The sequence below is a fragment of the Larus michahellis genome, chromosome 1 (genome assembly GCF_964199755.1).
Source record: "Larus michahellis chromosome 1, bLarMic1.1, whole genome shotgun sequence".
Lineage (NCBI taxonomy): Eukaryota > Metazoa > Chordata > Aves > Charadriiformes > Laridae > Larus > Larus michahellis.
Window position 1 is genome coordinate 221,336,524 of NC_133896.1, and position 17,929 is coordinate 221,354,452.

General features: G+C 43.0%; 1 protein-coding gene across 17 annotated transcripts in view; it reads left to right on the forward strand.

Annotated features, from left to right (window-relative positions):
* DLG2 (discs large MAGUK scaffold protein 2) overlaps positions 1-17,929 on the forward strand; it is a 1,061,709-nt gene that overhangs the window by 115,364 nt on the left and 928,416 nt on the right. The gene's annotated exons all lie outside the window — the stretch shown is intronic.

Sequence of the window (17,929 nt, forward strand, 5' to 3'; positions counted from 1 at the left end):
GATCTCAAAGGTCCTTTCCAACCATGAAGATTCTATGATTATACTGTGTTCAGTTTTGGGCCCCTCACAAGAAAGACACTGAGATGCTGGAGCATGTCCAGAGAAGGGCAACAGAGCTGGTGAGGGGTCTGGAGCACAAGTCTTGTGAGGAGCAGCTGAGGGAGCTGGGGGTGTTCAGCCTGGAGAAAAGGAGGCTGAGGGGAGACCTTTGCACTCTTTACAACTACCTGAAGGGAGTAGCGATTGGACAAGAGGAAGTGGCCTCAAGTTGCACCAGGGGAGGCTTAGATTGGATACAAGGAAAAATTTCTTCACTGTCAGGGTTATCAAGCATTGGAACAAGCTGCCCAGGGAAGCAGTTGAGGCACCATCCCTGGAGGTATTTAAAAGACGTGTAGATGTGGTGCTGAGGGACATGGTTTAGTGGTAACTTGGCAGCGTTAAGTTTGCAGTTGGACTTGATGATCTTAAAGGTTTTTTCCAACCTAAATGATTCTATGATTCTATGGTCTTCAGGCTCAGAAACTTGCGTAGCAGCTACTTTGCTTTTCTGTCATGTCAGTCAAGTCTCCTGAGCAGCCATGTGGGTTTTGCTGATTGATCAGTCGAGCTTGTTCCTATGACTTAATGACTGGGATTATGTCACTCGGCCTTTGGCTCACCAGCATCAGCTTTCAGCTGTGGCTTTTTTTTGGGAAACAAACCGCTGAGAATAGTAGTCCAACATAACACACTGCTTTCCGTAATGTCCATTAGGTGTCCCCACATGCTGGCAACTCATGGGTACTTTAATTACATCTTCTCAATTAACAGCAGTGCACTCTGCATGCGTTCATTGAATGGAGTCCCAGATTTCCATATTGAACACAACACTGTACTGCTTTTGCTTTGTGCAAGAAATTCTCATTACTTGGAAGAACTTGTTCACTTGCAGACCACTATTTGTCAGTTGCCACATATGAACCTTAATTAATGTTGCATTTGTAATTAGATAATATATACAAAATGGTAATTCTGAGCCTGTAACCACCTGGCATGTTCATTCCTACCACTGTGCAGCTACTCTGTTTGCAGCGCAGAACAGTGAGAGAAATTATAAGTAAATTAAATATAGAGGCATAATGCTGTCTTTCAGCTTTGTTGCTTGCAGACAAAGCCACTGCTAGATCTCTTGTTAGTGCACTAAGTTTCCTCCAGTTGTCTGACTTCTTGTGTCCTGGATTTGTAAATATGTTTATGGATTATTTGCTGCCTGAATCATTATCCTGCAATTTGACAGAGTCTCACAGGGAGAAGTCAGCTTTTCACAAGACTAGGGACAGGTTTTTCTGTGTGGGTGGGTGGGTGGTAATAGGCATAATCTCAGTCTCCTTTCCTCCCCTCCTCATTTTTGTGATCACTTGGCCTTTACCATTACAGTGGTGACTAGCACCTGCAGACCTCCTGGCAACACCGCATCTACACTCTTCTAGCCCAACTCACCTTTAAAGGCTAGTTTCACGTGGCAAGCCCCATTTTTATTAGTTGTGATAGACCTTTGAGTTAAAAGCACAAGCCATCACATCATAAACGGATTAATTAAATCCAAACTAGCTTGCCCTCATAATCTACCATGCATTTATCTGTGCTGGATACTTTTGAATCATCCCCTTTTTGAGCCACTGCAGCACAAAAAGGATTTAAGGTCTACCCTGGATTTTTTGCAGAGGCCGGTGTGCAAAGAACTGCCTCCACCTTGGCAAGGCTCACATAATTAGCCCACTACGATCTTGTAAAGTGCCTGCACATGCAAGGAGGTTTGAGCCTGCCTGACACAACCTGCAAGAGTAACAGCCCATGGGGCAGTAGCCTCTTTCATTGACAGCTGATGGTGATGCATTTACCCTTTCTTCTCTCAAGACAGTAGGTGAGAGCACTCACCCAGGCAAGAGGAGGTGAAACATAAGCTAAAGCTTGAGCAGGCTCAGACATGAATTCCTGTCACTGGGGAGAAGCTCTTGACTCCCAGGTTACAGGCAGTTTCAGAAGGAGGCAAACTTGCAGGGAACTGCGGGAAAGACTTCACCGATGCATCTAGTAACAGAGCGTGTCAAAGTCTTGTTAATGAGGGCTTGTGCCTTGCAGGAGCATCTACACTCTGCTCCAGCTCCCAAAAGATAGACTTAGTGCTAGTACAGCAGTGAAGAACAGTGATGCTGTCCTCCACCCCTCGAGTGGACTTTCAAGGTATGAAGGGCACTCAACACCGCAGAGGTGACCAGTGAACATTCAACTTGACTGCATGGAGATGGGGACTCTCTTAGCAGCAGGGAGTATCCGTATGTTTCTCCATAGGCTTTTGTGTGTATTTTATACCCATTTCCCAGCCCTCTCTCTGTACTTCTGGGAAATGTTCGGTGCTGCAGGTATAGAAGACCTACCTCTGCCAGGGTCAACAAAGGAGACAAAAATCTGGTGTAACTTTTAAAATTTGTAACCTACAGAGAGAATTGGAAGCTCCTGTCTGGAGACAGCTTTGCAAGTCCTCGTTATGTTTGTCTGCCTTCAGAGAACTTGTCAATAATTTATTTCAGATAATTAGTATTTATTAATTCTCTTCTTATATTCAAGTTATAATTTGGAATCTTTCCTCGTAATTTTAAAAAATGAGGTTCACTTCCTGACGTATTTTAAATAATGAATCGAATTGTACTTTCTGACATGATTTATCATTCCAAGAACTGAAAGAATATCATTATCTTGTTAGAAGAATGCCTGGCTTTTTCTTGCAGCAAGCACAGCAAAAGGAGTATAATAAGACATCTTAGCCTATGATGTTTGATTTCATCAAAGCATGATAGAAATACTAACAAATTGATCTTCACAACCTTAACATGCACTAAAAAAGTGCTTGTAACACATTGAGTGAATTACCAAGGGCAATATAAAGAGTTAGTAGCAGAATCATTGTTAAGGCTCTGTTTCCCTTATATCTGTCTGCTTTGGGGGTTTTTTTGGGACAAAAATGTAGTTTTTGTATCAATATTTGCATTGTGCTAGAAACAGCACTCAAGGAAAGCGCATTGTCTTCCAGGTTTTATGAGTGTTTTACGTGTTCCACTCCATCATTTAAGACTGTTTTAACAGCAAAAAGAATTATCAGACTTCCGTATGTGTGTATGCACTGTCTTTCTGTGCTGTCCTCAGGCTCCAATTTTGACTTCAGATCATTCATTCAGAACCTGTCTACAAAAAATGTTTTGAAATAAAGCTTGTGAAATTAATTTTGTACAACCAGCTTTACTGAGATGTTGTTTTCAGAAGGCTCGTTAACAACACATGTTCTTTAAAAGCTAATCCTGTATTACTGGAGAACTATGGGAAGAGAAGACCTATGACACTGAAATCGGTCCTAGATCTTTATGTATTAACAGAGAAAAAACCCAATAAAAATATGAAAAATAATGCAAATACAACCACCAGGCCTTTGCTCAAGAACAAGTTCTGAGTGCAAGGAAAGAAATGCCATCAAAATTCCTGGAGTCTGCTCAGGTTTTTAGTATTGCCTTCTCAGATGAAGGATGCTCAGACTGAAGTGTAGTTCCACGTTAGGACGCCTGCCTTTAGGTGTTGACACACGCACTGTCTCAGCTCCCATTGGCGTGAATAGAGGTTGAGTCAATATAGTTGGTGAAGCAACTGAAGTGGTGGTGTTCCCAGAGACAGCTGGTTCACCCTCTACTCTCCATGTAAGTTAAGAGTCTGGTGCCATCATAGATGCCTGCCCAGCCTTCATTCACATCTTCAGAAAGCCCAGAGCTCCGTAAGTCCTGTGCCATATCTGCCAACCCCAGGGGGACCTCTAATAGCAGCAGACCTTTAGGGCACCGATGCTGCCTATGGGAGCTCAAGCACTTGTCTCACATAGAGACACATAGGTAGCCGTGCTTAGGTTACTGGATCTTAAACCGAATCCATCCCTGAGATGGGATAGGTTCAGGAGGCATTTACGAAGCTTGAATGGAGAGGCAGTCCTTATGCGTGATGTGCCATTGCTCCTGGGAACCTGTGGCAAGCTCCCGTCACTCTGCGAGTCCTGAGTTGCTCCATGTTCTTGTGGCTTCTCGCAAAGGGCTTTAACACGTACAAGTGCAAACCCATCTCTGCTGCTCCAGCTGTCAGCATCCATGATATCCAGACCAGCCTTTGCAGCGGATATGACAAACTTAGTTTATCTCCAGAACGCATCTCAATTCATAGAAAGGCTTGATAGAAATCCCTAAAGTTTGCAACCTATATTTAACTCACCAGCTGTTTTAATGTCAGGAGGTTGACAATGTTAGCCTTGTTTGCCCACTCCGAAGCCAGCTTGATTTAGCATTTCTGTGTCTAATGTGGTTGCTCTGAGCTCCTGCCATGCTGTAAGTTAAGACAGGATCTTCCTCTGTCAGCAGACCACCATTATATGGAGCTGTACTCATTTTTTTCTTTGTTTTCTGTCATAAGACACTGGGCATGACATGCTGATTCACGGGCTGTGGGTCACTTCCTTCATTAGCATTTCTATAATGCCTTTTAATAAGCATATCCCTTTCTGCTTCCTTGGGTTTTGCTGTCAGACGTTTTTAAAGATGCTGCAGCAAAACTGCATGAAAGATTGCTCTTGAAAAATCATGTTTTGTTAATAAGCACAGTACTATGCTCATAACATTAATCTCCTCATGCTAAAGATCACACTTGGTATAAAAAATGGTGCATTTTGGAACATAATTTTTTTAAAACATTTCTTCCTGCTATGCTGATGCCTACTGTAGGTTTTAGGGGGTGAGGCCCTCTTCAGGACACATCACAGAATGTCTTCCCTGGAAGAGTCAATGAAAAAAATTTGCAAAATTATTTTGTCCCTCCCCATGTCAGGGTGGGTTGGACTAGATGATTTTTAAAGGTCCCTTCCAACCCAGACCGTTCTAAGGTTCTATGATTCATGAATAAATACATAAATTTGTACTGAGTGAAAACCTACATTAATGAAGTTAAAAAGAACTTGTACCGAGTCCATAAACCAATCAATTACATGAGAATGAAGATAATAAGAGCAGTAAAGATATTCTAGACCTGCAAGGACTTGTGTAAGGGGTACAAGATTTTCTTCTTCCGATGGAGACCAGCAAATGTCAATGAATTTACACGAAGGCTCTTAGCTGTTACTAAACCCAGGAGAACATAAAGTGAAACAAATCCAAGCATGACCAATGAAGTCTTTTGATGTTCGTGGAAACCTGCAATACAAGGTTAGACCAATTAGTGCAATGACTGTAAATGTTAAGTGTAGACAACCAAAGTCACAGTCACTCCAGTGAAAGGGCTCATTTAAACTGTAATTTATTACATCAGAGCGGCAGCCTTAAGGATTGCACTAGACATTGTGGCAAATATGTTCAAGGGTCATAAGCCAGAGTTTATAAAGGTACAACCCGTAATAAATTAAACTTGTATAGACACATTCATTCAAAGTCTTTAACAAACATTAATTAATTAAGCTGTGTAACACCCCACCGTGAGCCTATGGGTAAGTCAAAGCATTCGTATCTCAATTTTACAGAAGGTTAAGCTGAAGTGCAGAGAGATTGATTTGCCTGAGGTCACACAGCAAGTCAGTGGAAAAACTGCAAATAGAATCTGCAGCCTGAAGTTCTCATTTCCCCGTTTTTACCACTTACATTACACTTCCCACTAGTAAAATGAAGGGGAAGAAAGAGGCGGCTGAAGTGAGACTTGGAATATAGTTAACCCACTTTTCTACACGTGTTCTTGCTTTTTCTGCAGCTTAGGCACGTATCAAAGGGATAGGTTGGTTTTAAATTATTTGGAACTTTGTTCCTTCTCCATCTATCCTTTGCATGGCTTTCTTTCAAGTGCAAACACGGAAATACTTGATAGCTTCAGAATTAAATATAACTGAGCAGTAAGAGGCAACCCTCTTACGTTTCGGATATGTAACTTTAGACAGTCAGCCTCTGTTCCCTGCAGCTCTTGTGATGGTCCGTGTTTGCCCATTGCACGGACATGGTCCTTCGGTGTGCCTATTGCTCTTGCCTAGCCTGGCATATGGGCAGGCAGGCAGCCGCTCCAGGAGTGCGGGTGGGAGATGAAGATGGAGACTGCAGCCCCGTAGTCGCCTGTGTTTGACTTTACAAGTCACCTCGCCAAAACCAAGTTGTGGCTCAGTGTTACTCTCAGGTTACCTGATTGGGCATATCGTACCATGCACTAGAGAAACTGGGGTTGTGTGCTTTGATATCAGAATAAAGTTGGTTATTGAGTGCAGAGGGTGATGCCCCACTAAAAAGCAAGGTCTTGGGCTGAGCAGATACGTGCTGTTCCACTAAAAGGAGACTGTGAGGTGCTTGCAGTGAAGGGTAAGAGAGAAGCAGAGGGGAAGGCGTTCCTAGGTGAGACCCTGAAGTGGAGAGATCTGAGAAGGTAAAGAGTCACTCTGGAAGGTGAAAGAACTGGGAAGGAAGGTTGTATTTTAATGCTTTGTCTTAGCTTTATATTTAAAGTGATGTTCCAAAGGGGTTGGGTATGAAGATGCTTCTGTGTAGGTTGAAGAAAAAGCAGTTATTACTAATTCCTTATAGCAATTATTACTAATTTCTTATAGATTGTCACGGGGTTTTCCTAAAAGTGCTCTTGCATTGCCTTGGGAAAGTCTGTCTGATTTGGATTTCTTGCTCTTGTGGTTCCTAATGGACCACACCCTGAAGCCTTACTCAAGAATAAACCAGTTTGCCATTACTGCATTTTTCAGGTATGGTTCATCATCATTTCCTTAAGGTAAGGGCTGGGTATCTGAGATTCTCACACCACTCAGTGGCAGGCTTAGCCGGTTAAAGAGAGCAAATGCTGGGAAAGGCATGAGACTAGCGTGTGACATTTCTTGTGGTCGGAGGTCACATCAGTTCATCATGACACACTATGTGTCCAGCCTATTCTCAGCATGGACAGCATCAATTACACAAGTAATTGCTTCCTTCAGAAGCGGTTGGAAAAAATGTAATATAACCTGAAGTACAAACCCTGTGCAGGTATCTGCTTCATGATGGCAAGCTCTGCAAGGTATGGAATTTCAAATTAGTTTGGGAAAAGGAGGAATGACCGTGTGCCTTGAGCCCATCTCAGCAGTGCAATAGATTGTTATGCTGTGCCCAAGCTCAGTCTCTTCCCCTGCAGCAAGGGATGAAAGGACACTCAGTTCCCCTTTTTAGGGACACAAAAATGATCAAAAGACTGGGGCACCTCTCCTATGAAGACAGGTTGAGAGAGTTGGGGTTGTGCAGCTTGGAGAAGAGAAGGCTCCAGGGACCCGTTATTGCAGCCTTCCAGTACCTAAAGGGGGCTACAGGAGAGATGGGGAGGGACTCTTTATCAGGGAGTGGAGTGATAGGACGAGCTGTAACGGTTTCAAACTGAAGGAGGGTACATTCAGACCAGATGTAAGGAAGAATTTTTTTACACTGAGGGTGCTGAAACATGAACAGGTTGCCCGGAGGGGTGGTAGATGCCCCATCCTTGAAAACATTCCAGGCCAGGTTGGACGGGGCTCTAAGCAACATGATCTAGTAGAAAAGCTCATGGCAGAGGGGGTTGGACCTTTAAAGGACCCTTCCAAGCCAAACCATTCTATGATTCTATGTTGTTAACATTCTCTGGTAAATGGGAAGGCAGACATTCAAAGTGTAAAGAGGCTGATGCCAACGTTCCTGTGCTGAGTTGGTTATCAGGCTGTGCTATAACCGCAAAACTGTAATTCACCACGTGACTGCAGGTGTTGGAAAGTAACATATGCAAATACCTTTCAAAAGATCAGATCCTCAGGATATAAGTGGTGAATGATGTGCATTAGACAAGCCACTCCCTTCCCGATCTTCTCCTCTCCTTGGATGGCAGCTAGGTCATTGTGTCAGGTAGGTTGGAGGGATGTCCTCACCGTGCAGTTTTGAGGGCCTTTGCAACATCATCTGTTTAAAACTATTTGATGTGAAAGAGCCTCTCATGTTCCTGCATTGGAGCTGTGGTGGTCTTTCTCTGTGATACAGAGAGGGATGTGCTGGTACGGCGTTGCTGTGTGTCTGAACGCTCTCATGCAAGGGCAAACTCATATCTTTGTTCTGGCAATGGCCATGTCTGATTAGAAGACACAAATATATATCTATGTCTATCTATACCTATCTATATCTATATCATCTATATCTATATCTATATCCCTATCTATCTATATCTATATCTGTATCTATCTATATCTATATCTATATCTAATCTCTATCTCTAATCTATCTATATCTATATCGATATATATACTCCATGCTCCCCTTCTCTTTTCCCGTTCAGAAGATGATGCTTCAGTTCTTTTTAAAACCAAATTGCTTTCACCAGAAAATATTAAGAGTTTACAGAATGCATAGGAGGGTCTACAGTCAGTGAGTCGGACCTGTGAACAGCTATGATTAATCCTGAGGTGAGATAATTGCTCTGTTCCTAACTCCCCCCAGGATTTCAGCGCTTGCCCTAAGGCTGCTTTAGCTCTCCCTGGAGGAACTGCTGGCACAGGTGATGTGTGAGGGCTATCAACCTGGGCTGGCACACGGAGGCTGCAGATCTGGTCAAATGCTGTAACTCAACCCCTTTGCCTTCCATACAGCCCCAGCTGCGTGTGTGGCCTTGTGCATTGGAGCAAAACACCTGAGGAGACACGATGGGGAGCCACATTGTGGACATGAGCCAACAATGTGTGCTTGCAGCCCAGAAGGCCAATCGCATCCTGGGCTGCATCAAAAGAAGCGTGGCCAGCAGATCCCGAGAGGTTATTCTGCCCCTCTACTCTGCTCTTTGTGAGACCCCACCTGGAGTACTGCGTCCAGCTCTGGAGCCCTCAGCACAGGAAGGACATGGACCTGTTGGAGCAGGTCCAGAGGAAGCCATGAAGATGCTCAGAGGGCTGGAGCCCCTCTGCTGTGAGGACAGGCTGAGAGAGTTGTGGGTGTTCAGCCTGGAGAAGAGAAGGCTCTGGGGAGACCTCATAGCAGCCTTCCAGTACCTAAAGGGGGTCTATAAGAAAGCTGGGGAGGGGCTGTTTGCAAGGGCATGTAGTGGTAGAACAAGAGGCAATGGTTTAAACTAGAGCAGGGCAGGTTTAGATTAGCCATTAGGAAGAAGTTCTTTACACTGAGGGTGGTGAGACACTGGCCCAGGTTGCCCAGAGAGGTGGTGGAGGCCCCATCCCTGGAGACATTCAAGGCCAGGCTTGATGAGGCTCTGAGCAACCTGATCTAGTTGAAGATGTCCCTGCTCACTGCAGGGTGGTTGGACTAGATGACCTCTAAAGGCTCCTTCCAACCCAACACATTCTATGATTCTATGATTCCGTGATCTTTCTGGCTTTTTAGCGTTTCAGCAAACTGGGTGCTGCTGGGAGGTGCCTGATGGGGCGGCCCCTGGCTGGGCTGCTGAGTATCTGCAGGTACCCCAAACCTGCAGTTCCCAAGACATGTGCTCTAAAGCACTAGATCTTCCATTTACCCAACCTACTCCCAACCTATTTATGTGCAGCTGCAGTAGAAAAGCCTATATAAAACTAATCTGACTTAGAAAGGATTATAGAATGATGCATCCTTTTCTGGTTCTGGTCTGGTATACAGTATTTCCCCTCCATGTTCTGTAGGAAATTGGCTTTGCAGCTGGTTCCTTTCCAAGATTAAAAAAAAAAAAAAAAAGGTGGGGAAGGAAATAGATTAGCTATATTTTTTTCTGTTACTGCTGCCTCAGATATGAAAATGTACCTGGAGTTTTGGCATCATATTTTACAGCAAATTTTGAAAAATGTTCCTAATTATCCCTATTTAAAGAAATCTCTCGAGCACTTGAGCACCAAACAAAATCACACAATAAACAGATGATATAACTGAACAGTTTTGTGATATAGAACTCTCTGTTACAATTGTTGAAGTGCATGTTGGAACCATTCAGATGAAAGTCTGTTCATAACTTCTGTGACCCGCAGTGGGGCTGCTTGATCCTCCGACAGGATCAGAAATGCACAGTAATAACTGTTAACTGCTGCACAGAAACAAGGGGAAATCTCTCCAGTAATGGCTTTGCATCCAACTCTCCACACAATGAATAAAGCCTCTTCCCGAAGGTATACGTTATTGTTGTCCGTAAATAACTTCTACAGTCTCCAACTGCTACATGCAGCGCAATACGCAGCGCTGAAAAAAAGCTGAGGGTTTGTATTTAAGCTTGTAGGAAAATAACTTGATACAAACTGTCATTTTTCAAAGGAAAAATGTCATTTTACGAAGGGTCTACTCTGAAGCACAGGAAACCTTTCCTTGGCCTCTTAGTGCTTCCTTCACTGCCACTTCTGAACGCTTAGTAAAATTAATGGCATTTTCTGTTTACATAGTTTTCTATCAGAAAAAAATCCTGGGACGGGGTCAATGGTATGCCTGGTTGTCTGGAGGAGTGAAGCAGGCAGCGTGTGCTCATGATCCGTCTCTGACTCCCGCAGACTGGGCATTGATCTGCAGGCTTGGCTAGCGTCTTCAAAACGAAACCTCGCCGCAGGATTTGGGGTTTGCTGCTCTGCTCTTCCGCAGCTTAAGCTTCAGAAATAGAAGGAGCAGAACCAAGGGCGGCATTTACTGATTCCATCGGCTGTCCCCACTTTCAACTGCGTTTCTGTGAATTATTGCACCTGCCTCACAGTTTCTTTTCTTGTTGCATTGGAAACACAGTTAGCAACCATAGATGTTAACCATAACATATCGTCAATGGCAAATGCTCAAATGCAGACTGTGATGCTTATTTATGAACAGGAGGTTAGAATGTATAGGCAAAATGGTAGTAATACACTCAATATCTTCACCGAACAGGCTTAAATACTGACTTTCCTGTCTGACTTAACACTTTCTAGTTTTCACTTGTTAATATAAACATCGCTAACATTGAGAGGGGCTGCAGCAATTATTTTGTCTTCTCTGTGCACAGCAATCTGTGTTGAATATTTTTTTCTCCCTGGATTTTGGACAGCTGCCTTTGAGGCAGATATTCCTGTGAAGTCTGGGAGAGCTCTGATTGTATTTTGGGTATATTGCAAAAACCAATCACAATACTATTGCAGAGCAAAGCCAGAAGCACTCAAACACATATTTTTTTTTCATACATCTAAATAACTGCTGTAAAGGTCATTAATTACTAACCATTTAGTTATTTATTACAGCATGTAGAGTGTTTCAGAGCTTTTTTTGATAAAAAAGATATGATTTTACTCAGGTATGTACCTGCTTTGTAATGGTTCCTGCCCCAAAGAATTTACAGCCTAGTGTGCAAAGGATCATTAAGATCGTTCAGGTTGGAAGGGACCTCAAAAGGTTATCTGGGCCAAATAAAAGGGGTTTGCCTGAGCTCAAGAATCAAGACAGGTTAATAAAAGAAACCGTATTTCTTGCTGCCTACTTTGGTACATGTTCTACCAGAGTATGCTGCTTTTAATAATTTAGGAACATTTATCAACTGTAGGCATTTGGCAGAAGACCGCTTCCCTGGCTTGCACTGCACTGTTTCACTGCCTGCACGGAGTAGAGAACTTGTTCTCTCCTTCTGCAGTGACTCTTGCTGTTGGGTTGGCACCTATGTTTCTCGTGCACCAAAAGCTTATGTTTGAAAACCTTGCCACAGGGCTCCTACGTTTCATTTTGACTCGACGTCTCTTGGTGTTACCCCTGCCGATTGCAAAAAGTAAGCCTTGTGCTTTTCCTTTGCATCTCACAGCACCTTTGTTAGCGCAGACCCAAGGCAAATCTGTGCGGAGCCCTGGGGATGAGATACAGCTGAAATGGGAAAGGCATTTTTGACCGCTGCCACACCAAGGGATGCTAATGGGGGCAGGTTTGAGCTCACCATGACCATAAAGCTATGTACCAGCTTGACAACTGGAGATCTGCCATCTCTCACCTAGTGTCTGTGCTTTCGTTGAAAACTCATCCAATTTCAAGTTAAGTTTTTTTTTCTTCTCTTCCTTTTTATTTTTCTCTCTCTTATAGTGGCTAATTTACTCAATATGGAAACATTTTGCTTGAAAAAAACCACAAAACATAGTCACATTTGGTGAAGTATGTTATTTAACCTCTCTTTGGACTGCTTCCATAGGCAGGACCTTTAAAGCCCTTTACTGGCAGGCTGGTACGCTCCCTGATCCCTTCCCTGCTACTTCTACTGTGTGAATCAGTTTTCCTTCCTCAACAACACCCTGCACAATCCTCCTCACTCCTGCCTAATAATTCAGACCAGATGGCTGAAGCTGACCCAGCATAATCTGCTCCCCAGGATATAAATGATGCCATTTAGACGTACGCTGTAATGTTCCCTTAGTTAAAAAAAAGGACTTGCAGCAAAAGCCTGTAACAATAGACTTTATTTTGATTCGCAGGGTTCTGCCAGACAGTAGCCATTTGTGCTGGGTTACACAACATTAAAAGGTACATATCAGACACTATCCTACACATAGACAAAAAGACTGCCCCAAATTTCCCGGAAAGGAAACAGCTTGTGTTTGCGTGTTGCCTTAGACCCCCATTCCACCTTGTCCCTGAATGCCCTGGAAAAGCAGATGGGAGTTATACCGCAGAGCAAGTCAGGGCACTGGCACAGCATAGGGAAAATGAATTCCATGGCTAAGGACCTCTAGAAGGAGGAGAAAAAAAACCCTTTTCTTTTTATCCTACTGAATATTTGTTCCAGTTCCCAGTTTGGATCTATAGAAATACGATGCAGAGAAAACTAGTTTCTTGGGTAATGGGGTTCCACATTGTTAATGATGTTCCAGTTCATGGTAAAAATGTACAGCTATCTGCAGAAACAACAGACAGTTACTGCGGATACCAGAATATTGGTGCCATTTCTAAATCATCTCAAGACACAGAGTGAAGAGGGGTGGTAGCAAAGACGTGTGTCACAAGGAAATCCTCTCTGGTTGCTAAGGGCAGACGAAGGTAACAGCTTTTGGAACAGCCGTCAGCACAGCGTCCTCTCTTCCTGGAGGTCAAAGCATGCTGCGGTGGGTAGGTGTCTGCAAGTTCACTGGACTTTGGATAAGGTTTGGTCTGTGGAATAGCTCGCACGGCTCTCTTACAAGTGGCCACGTGTACCGACAAGTCACTGGGGAGGCAGCATTTGCTGACACACGCAGAACAACTTCAGGCTAAGCGATGTACAAGATTATCCTTTTAAGCTTAATTGTTTGTGTTCCATAAAATATAGATGGTATCAGAAAGCCTGGCATCAGCTTGTTTGTTACTGGAATACAGGCTTTCCTCTTCCTCCCCTTATTTTTTTAAATGCAAAAGAGGTACAAGAGATTTTTCTCTCCACTCCTGCTCTGGTTTTCTTTATGCCCTCCGTCTTCTCAGTCCTGAGTTTGGTACCTGGTGAATCTATCCTCACTGTATAGCTGCATTGTGAATCTCCACCAGCTCAAGTTGAGCCTCTCTACCTTTTGCATCACAGCACTTGGAAACCCATCTTTTGATATTCTCACTTCCTAACCCTTTGCATCCATTAGGAATGGGCAAAGGGCAGCTACAGGTCAGCTGGTGTTAAAGAGATTTACTGGGGTAACCCCAGCTGCTCAGTGCACTCAGACACATGTGCCTTGATGGCTAAATTTTTGAAAGTGCATAAAAGTCCTGACATACCTGCCAGGGCTTCTCCGTGGGGGTGAAAATCATGCAGATGCCAAAGCTATCTCATATACTTCATCCAGCCTTGGGGCTACCAGCTGGATTGTGCCGATTTACACAGCTGAAGACAGGTTGGTAGTAAAGAGGGCACCAAGATGCATAAATAGGAGCAAATCCTGACTGCCTTTCCCTTCTGACTTTAAATCACACTAGTGAGTATATCTTGAATAAAGGAGAAAGCTTGTAGGAGTGTGTGGCTCCTGCCTCACTCGTAGCGTGCCGGGCAATCGTTCCAGATTTGCTCGTGCAGCAGCATCTACCCTTCCCTGACAGGAGGAATTTTTAAAATGGAATAACATTGTCCCGAATCCACTGGTGATACTGAAGCCACTGTAAGTGGGTTATCGATCACGAAGGGATGGACACACCTGGTGTGCTCGTTTGCAGGCTTACGCAGTTCAGCCCTGCTGGTTTGCTTCTCTTCGAGGCCTTGCGCAATTTTCTCAGCCAACACTACATGGTTCTTAATGTTTGTTTTGCTTTGAAACGAAAGAGGTATGAAAGCGTATGTTATTATTATTCTCTTCCTTTAATCTTTGCTCAAAAGTTAGTCCTCTCAGACCTTTAATCAATCTGTCTTTGTCTGAATTCCCTTCAATTTACTTCTATCTTTCTGGTGCTGAAGTGCTTACAGATGAATGAGGAATTGTATTGCTTTATCTTATTTTTTCCTCATTAGAATGCTGGCGAAAACCCATGGCCGCAGAAGACAGAAAGTGGTTTAGGCTATTCAACATTTTTGCCGTTTCATATTATTTAACCCCTTCGCTATGAGAGTTGTGAAGTGTTCCTATGACGAATGGATATCGTGATGCATATAAATGGGAACAGAACTTGCACAGGAAAATGGTCGTAGGGCTGCAGCACCCATCACTCAAAAGTCAGGAAATGGCAGAGTTTAGGCAGCCAGTTCAGCTTTGGCTGATCATAGTTTTTGGTTTTTTTTCTATATAAGAAAGGTTGCTCTTCTATGTGAGTATGACATTGTCTCTTCTCCAGTCGTTACTCTTTGTTTAAATTTTCTTTAAGAAAAAAATTAGGTAAGAGCGAGCACAACTCAAAATTGACCCTAAATAATGAATATATATATATTTTAAATAGTAGTAGAGAAAACAACTCTTCACACTGAGAAGCAGATCCAGCTTTAGTACGAAGAAGTGCTCCCTGGCATACCTATAAAGGTTAGACCCTGCTCACTCGCACGGGTCTGTGAGGCGGGAGAGAGGGTCCTTGCAATTTGCCTGCAGAGCACAGACGCAGTGATTTACAGTACACTTGTCCACGGGCATTTGTAAAGTGATACTGATATGTTCTCTACCATGCCGATGTAGAGAAAATTTGTTTTCCCACTTCCCCAGTGATGGAATTATCCAAAATACAGTCTATCATGGTATCTTTAGGATTACTTCATATTAGACTATATATAATTTCTTGTATGCCATTTATCTTCATACAGCAAAACTGACAAAACACATGAGCTAGGCTAAAGGAAGAGCAAGCGGAGTTTATTAAATAAAGTAAATAATCTCTTAAGAAGTAAGTGAACAAATTCAGTTGGACTGAAAATCCAGTGAGATTCGTAGACGCTTTAAACAAACATGAAGTCATTGCTTGACAAAACGTTTGGAGTGGTACAGAGATCTGAATAGTTCAGCTGGAGAGGTGTTTTGATATCACGGAGTTCATCAATAGTAATGTTGCCATTTCTTAATGAAATCTGAACTTGTTTTCATGGAAGGGAGGGAAGATAGTGCCAAGAACCACCTGGTACAGATTTCATCTGTGTAAGATTTTCACCTCTTGGTTGAATTATCTTCCTGTAAGCCCCTACTAGGAGACAGACTGTATTTTGGTCATTTTACGTAACAACTACCATGCTCTCACAATGACTTCTTATGACCTTGGCTCCAAGCTTGATTCTACAGCTGCTTGATCCCATCACCTCCTTTACACCTCTTCTCCCATCCTCAGTAGTATTCAGCTGTTTTCCCCTCCTACTATGATTGCACCTCTCCTGTAATGGAGATAACTCGATAGAGCAGGTTTTACTCCGAGCAAATTACAGATCCTATTTTCTGCTAACCCTGATTGACTGCGAGTTGCTGGCTGCCCTTGTTCCATAGAAACGGCAATTTTAGCTTACGGAATAACAAAGCAACCAACTAAGTGAATCTTCTGTGCTTTCTTCTGTAACTGCGTAAGTACACCGAAATGCTCTTCTCTGCGCACCAGTGATCATTATTCCAGTGAAAGCAACCCACGGCCTCCTCTGATTAGATAAGACCCTTAACAAAGAGGCTGAGTTTTTAATATTTATTTTGCACACGTGCATACACATGCAAACGTGGCTTACACATTATTTTTAATGCAAACACTAGGGTAAGGCAGTCTTTAAAGTTAGAGCGAAAGCACTGTTCTGCAGTTCCTTGACTGACTACTGTCAACCCAATTAATACTCTGATAACGACAGCTATGCCAGCTGAATGCCGCTGCCAGAGGGCAATTTCTAGTTTATTTCTGCAAAGTATTTATCTAGAGATAATTACACATTAGCCTGATATGTTTTACTTGCAGTTGCAATACAAATTGACCTGGCATCGAACCACGTATTACAACTGTTTGCAGTTGTACTATGAGAGTTCAAAATGAGTGTAAAAAAATCCCCCCAACATGAACAGAGACACTTCCCTCTCATTGCAGCTGTCCTATAGCTTTTAATTTTAAAAGTAGGTCCTAGTCATTATGTTGGAATTGAATGTACTTAGCAATATGAAACATAGATTCTTACAAGTATACCTGTGAGCTAGAAGTTAACAGCTACTTCCTATGGATCACAACTGCTATTGTTAAAATTAAAACTTCTAATGACTATTTCCCATTGTACATGAGAAACAGAGTACATAATGAGTAGTAAAGCTGGAAAAGGAGTTAGAAGGAAAGTTCAATTTCAGTTGTTACTAACGAGGGATGAACGGCTCCTAGAGATCTGGCCAAAGACTTAATGTGAGGCTGAGCACCGAACCAGCTGAATACTTTTGACCGACCCTTGAAAGATGCAGAAAATCAGGGTGCCTCTGCTGTGTGCCTCCCCGTGCCTCCTCCTGCTCCTTCAGTTCTGTCACATGCAATCCAGTTCGGTCTCCTATCGCGTGAGACAGCATACAACCAAAAATGCAGATGTACCTCCACGGCAGGTTATTTATTATAGTTAAAACCGATGTCTTCCTGGCCCAGATGTGGGATCTGACCCTGTATAATATCCCCAGTTGCCTCTGAAATTCAGACACAACCCCAAGATTTTCCTCTTTGCCAGGCAGGCTCTATGGCTAACGCTGGAAGAATTTTCTCTTCTGGTTGGCGAAGCTATCCTGGGGAACATGCTCTTTACTTTTAGGCATGCTAGAGCATCCTGGGGTGTTTGGGCTCCTGATATTGTCAGGTATAGATTTATCACAGCTTCCATTAAGAAATTTTTTCTGATTGTCTGGTGACCGTGGGTCTACTGTTAATTCAATCCAATTTAAGGTAACATGCAAACAGAACATTTCTTCACAAAATATAAAATAAAAAAACACAGTCACATGAAAGCATTGTGTAAGTACAATAAGCTTCATTTTCCCCCTATAGTTTCTTCATCTAACACCAGAAAGTTTTCTTCGTCCCCTTCTCTGCCATTCCTGACACCTACATGTTGAGGGTCCTGCCTTCCCACCTTCTTTACGCCTTCCGTGGTGCTCATTAGAGAGAGACGCTGACTGAAAGCATGGTAGGTTTTGTAACCAGTCCCTCCTTTGAAGCCCCAGGGGGTATCCAGGTAGATATAATCTTTCTCCCTGAAATGGTTTTCATTCTCTCTTATCCAGGAGAAAGTCTGCCCATTGTCCTTAATTAAAATAATGTGATGTTTTATTCTTCTTTGGTGAGCCAAATATCTCTGTTAGGCAATGTTTCATCTCCTGTATGTCACTATCTGACTAAAAACTTCTCTCCCCAAGGAAGGGAAACACTTTTTTTCCTCTCCTTAGGTAATTACATGCACAGGTTTCACTGGAAGTGTTTTCACTGCTGGATCTTGCATATCTGTTCATACCCCATGGAAATAAGTCTGATGGAAACATCTGAACAGGATATTAAGACCTGGCTTGTTGTTT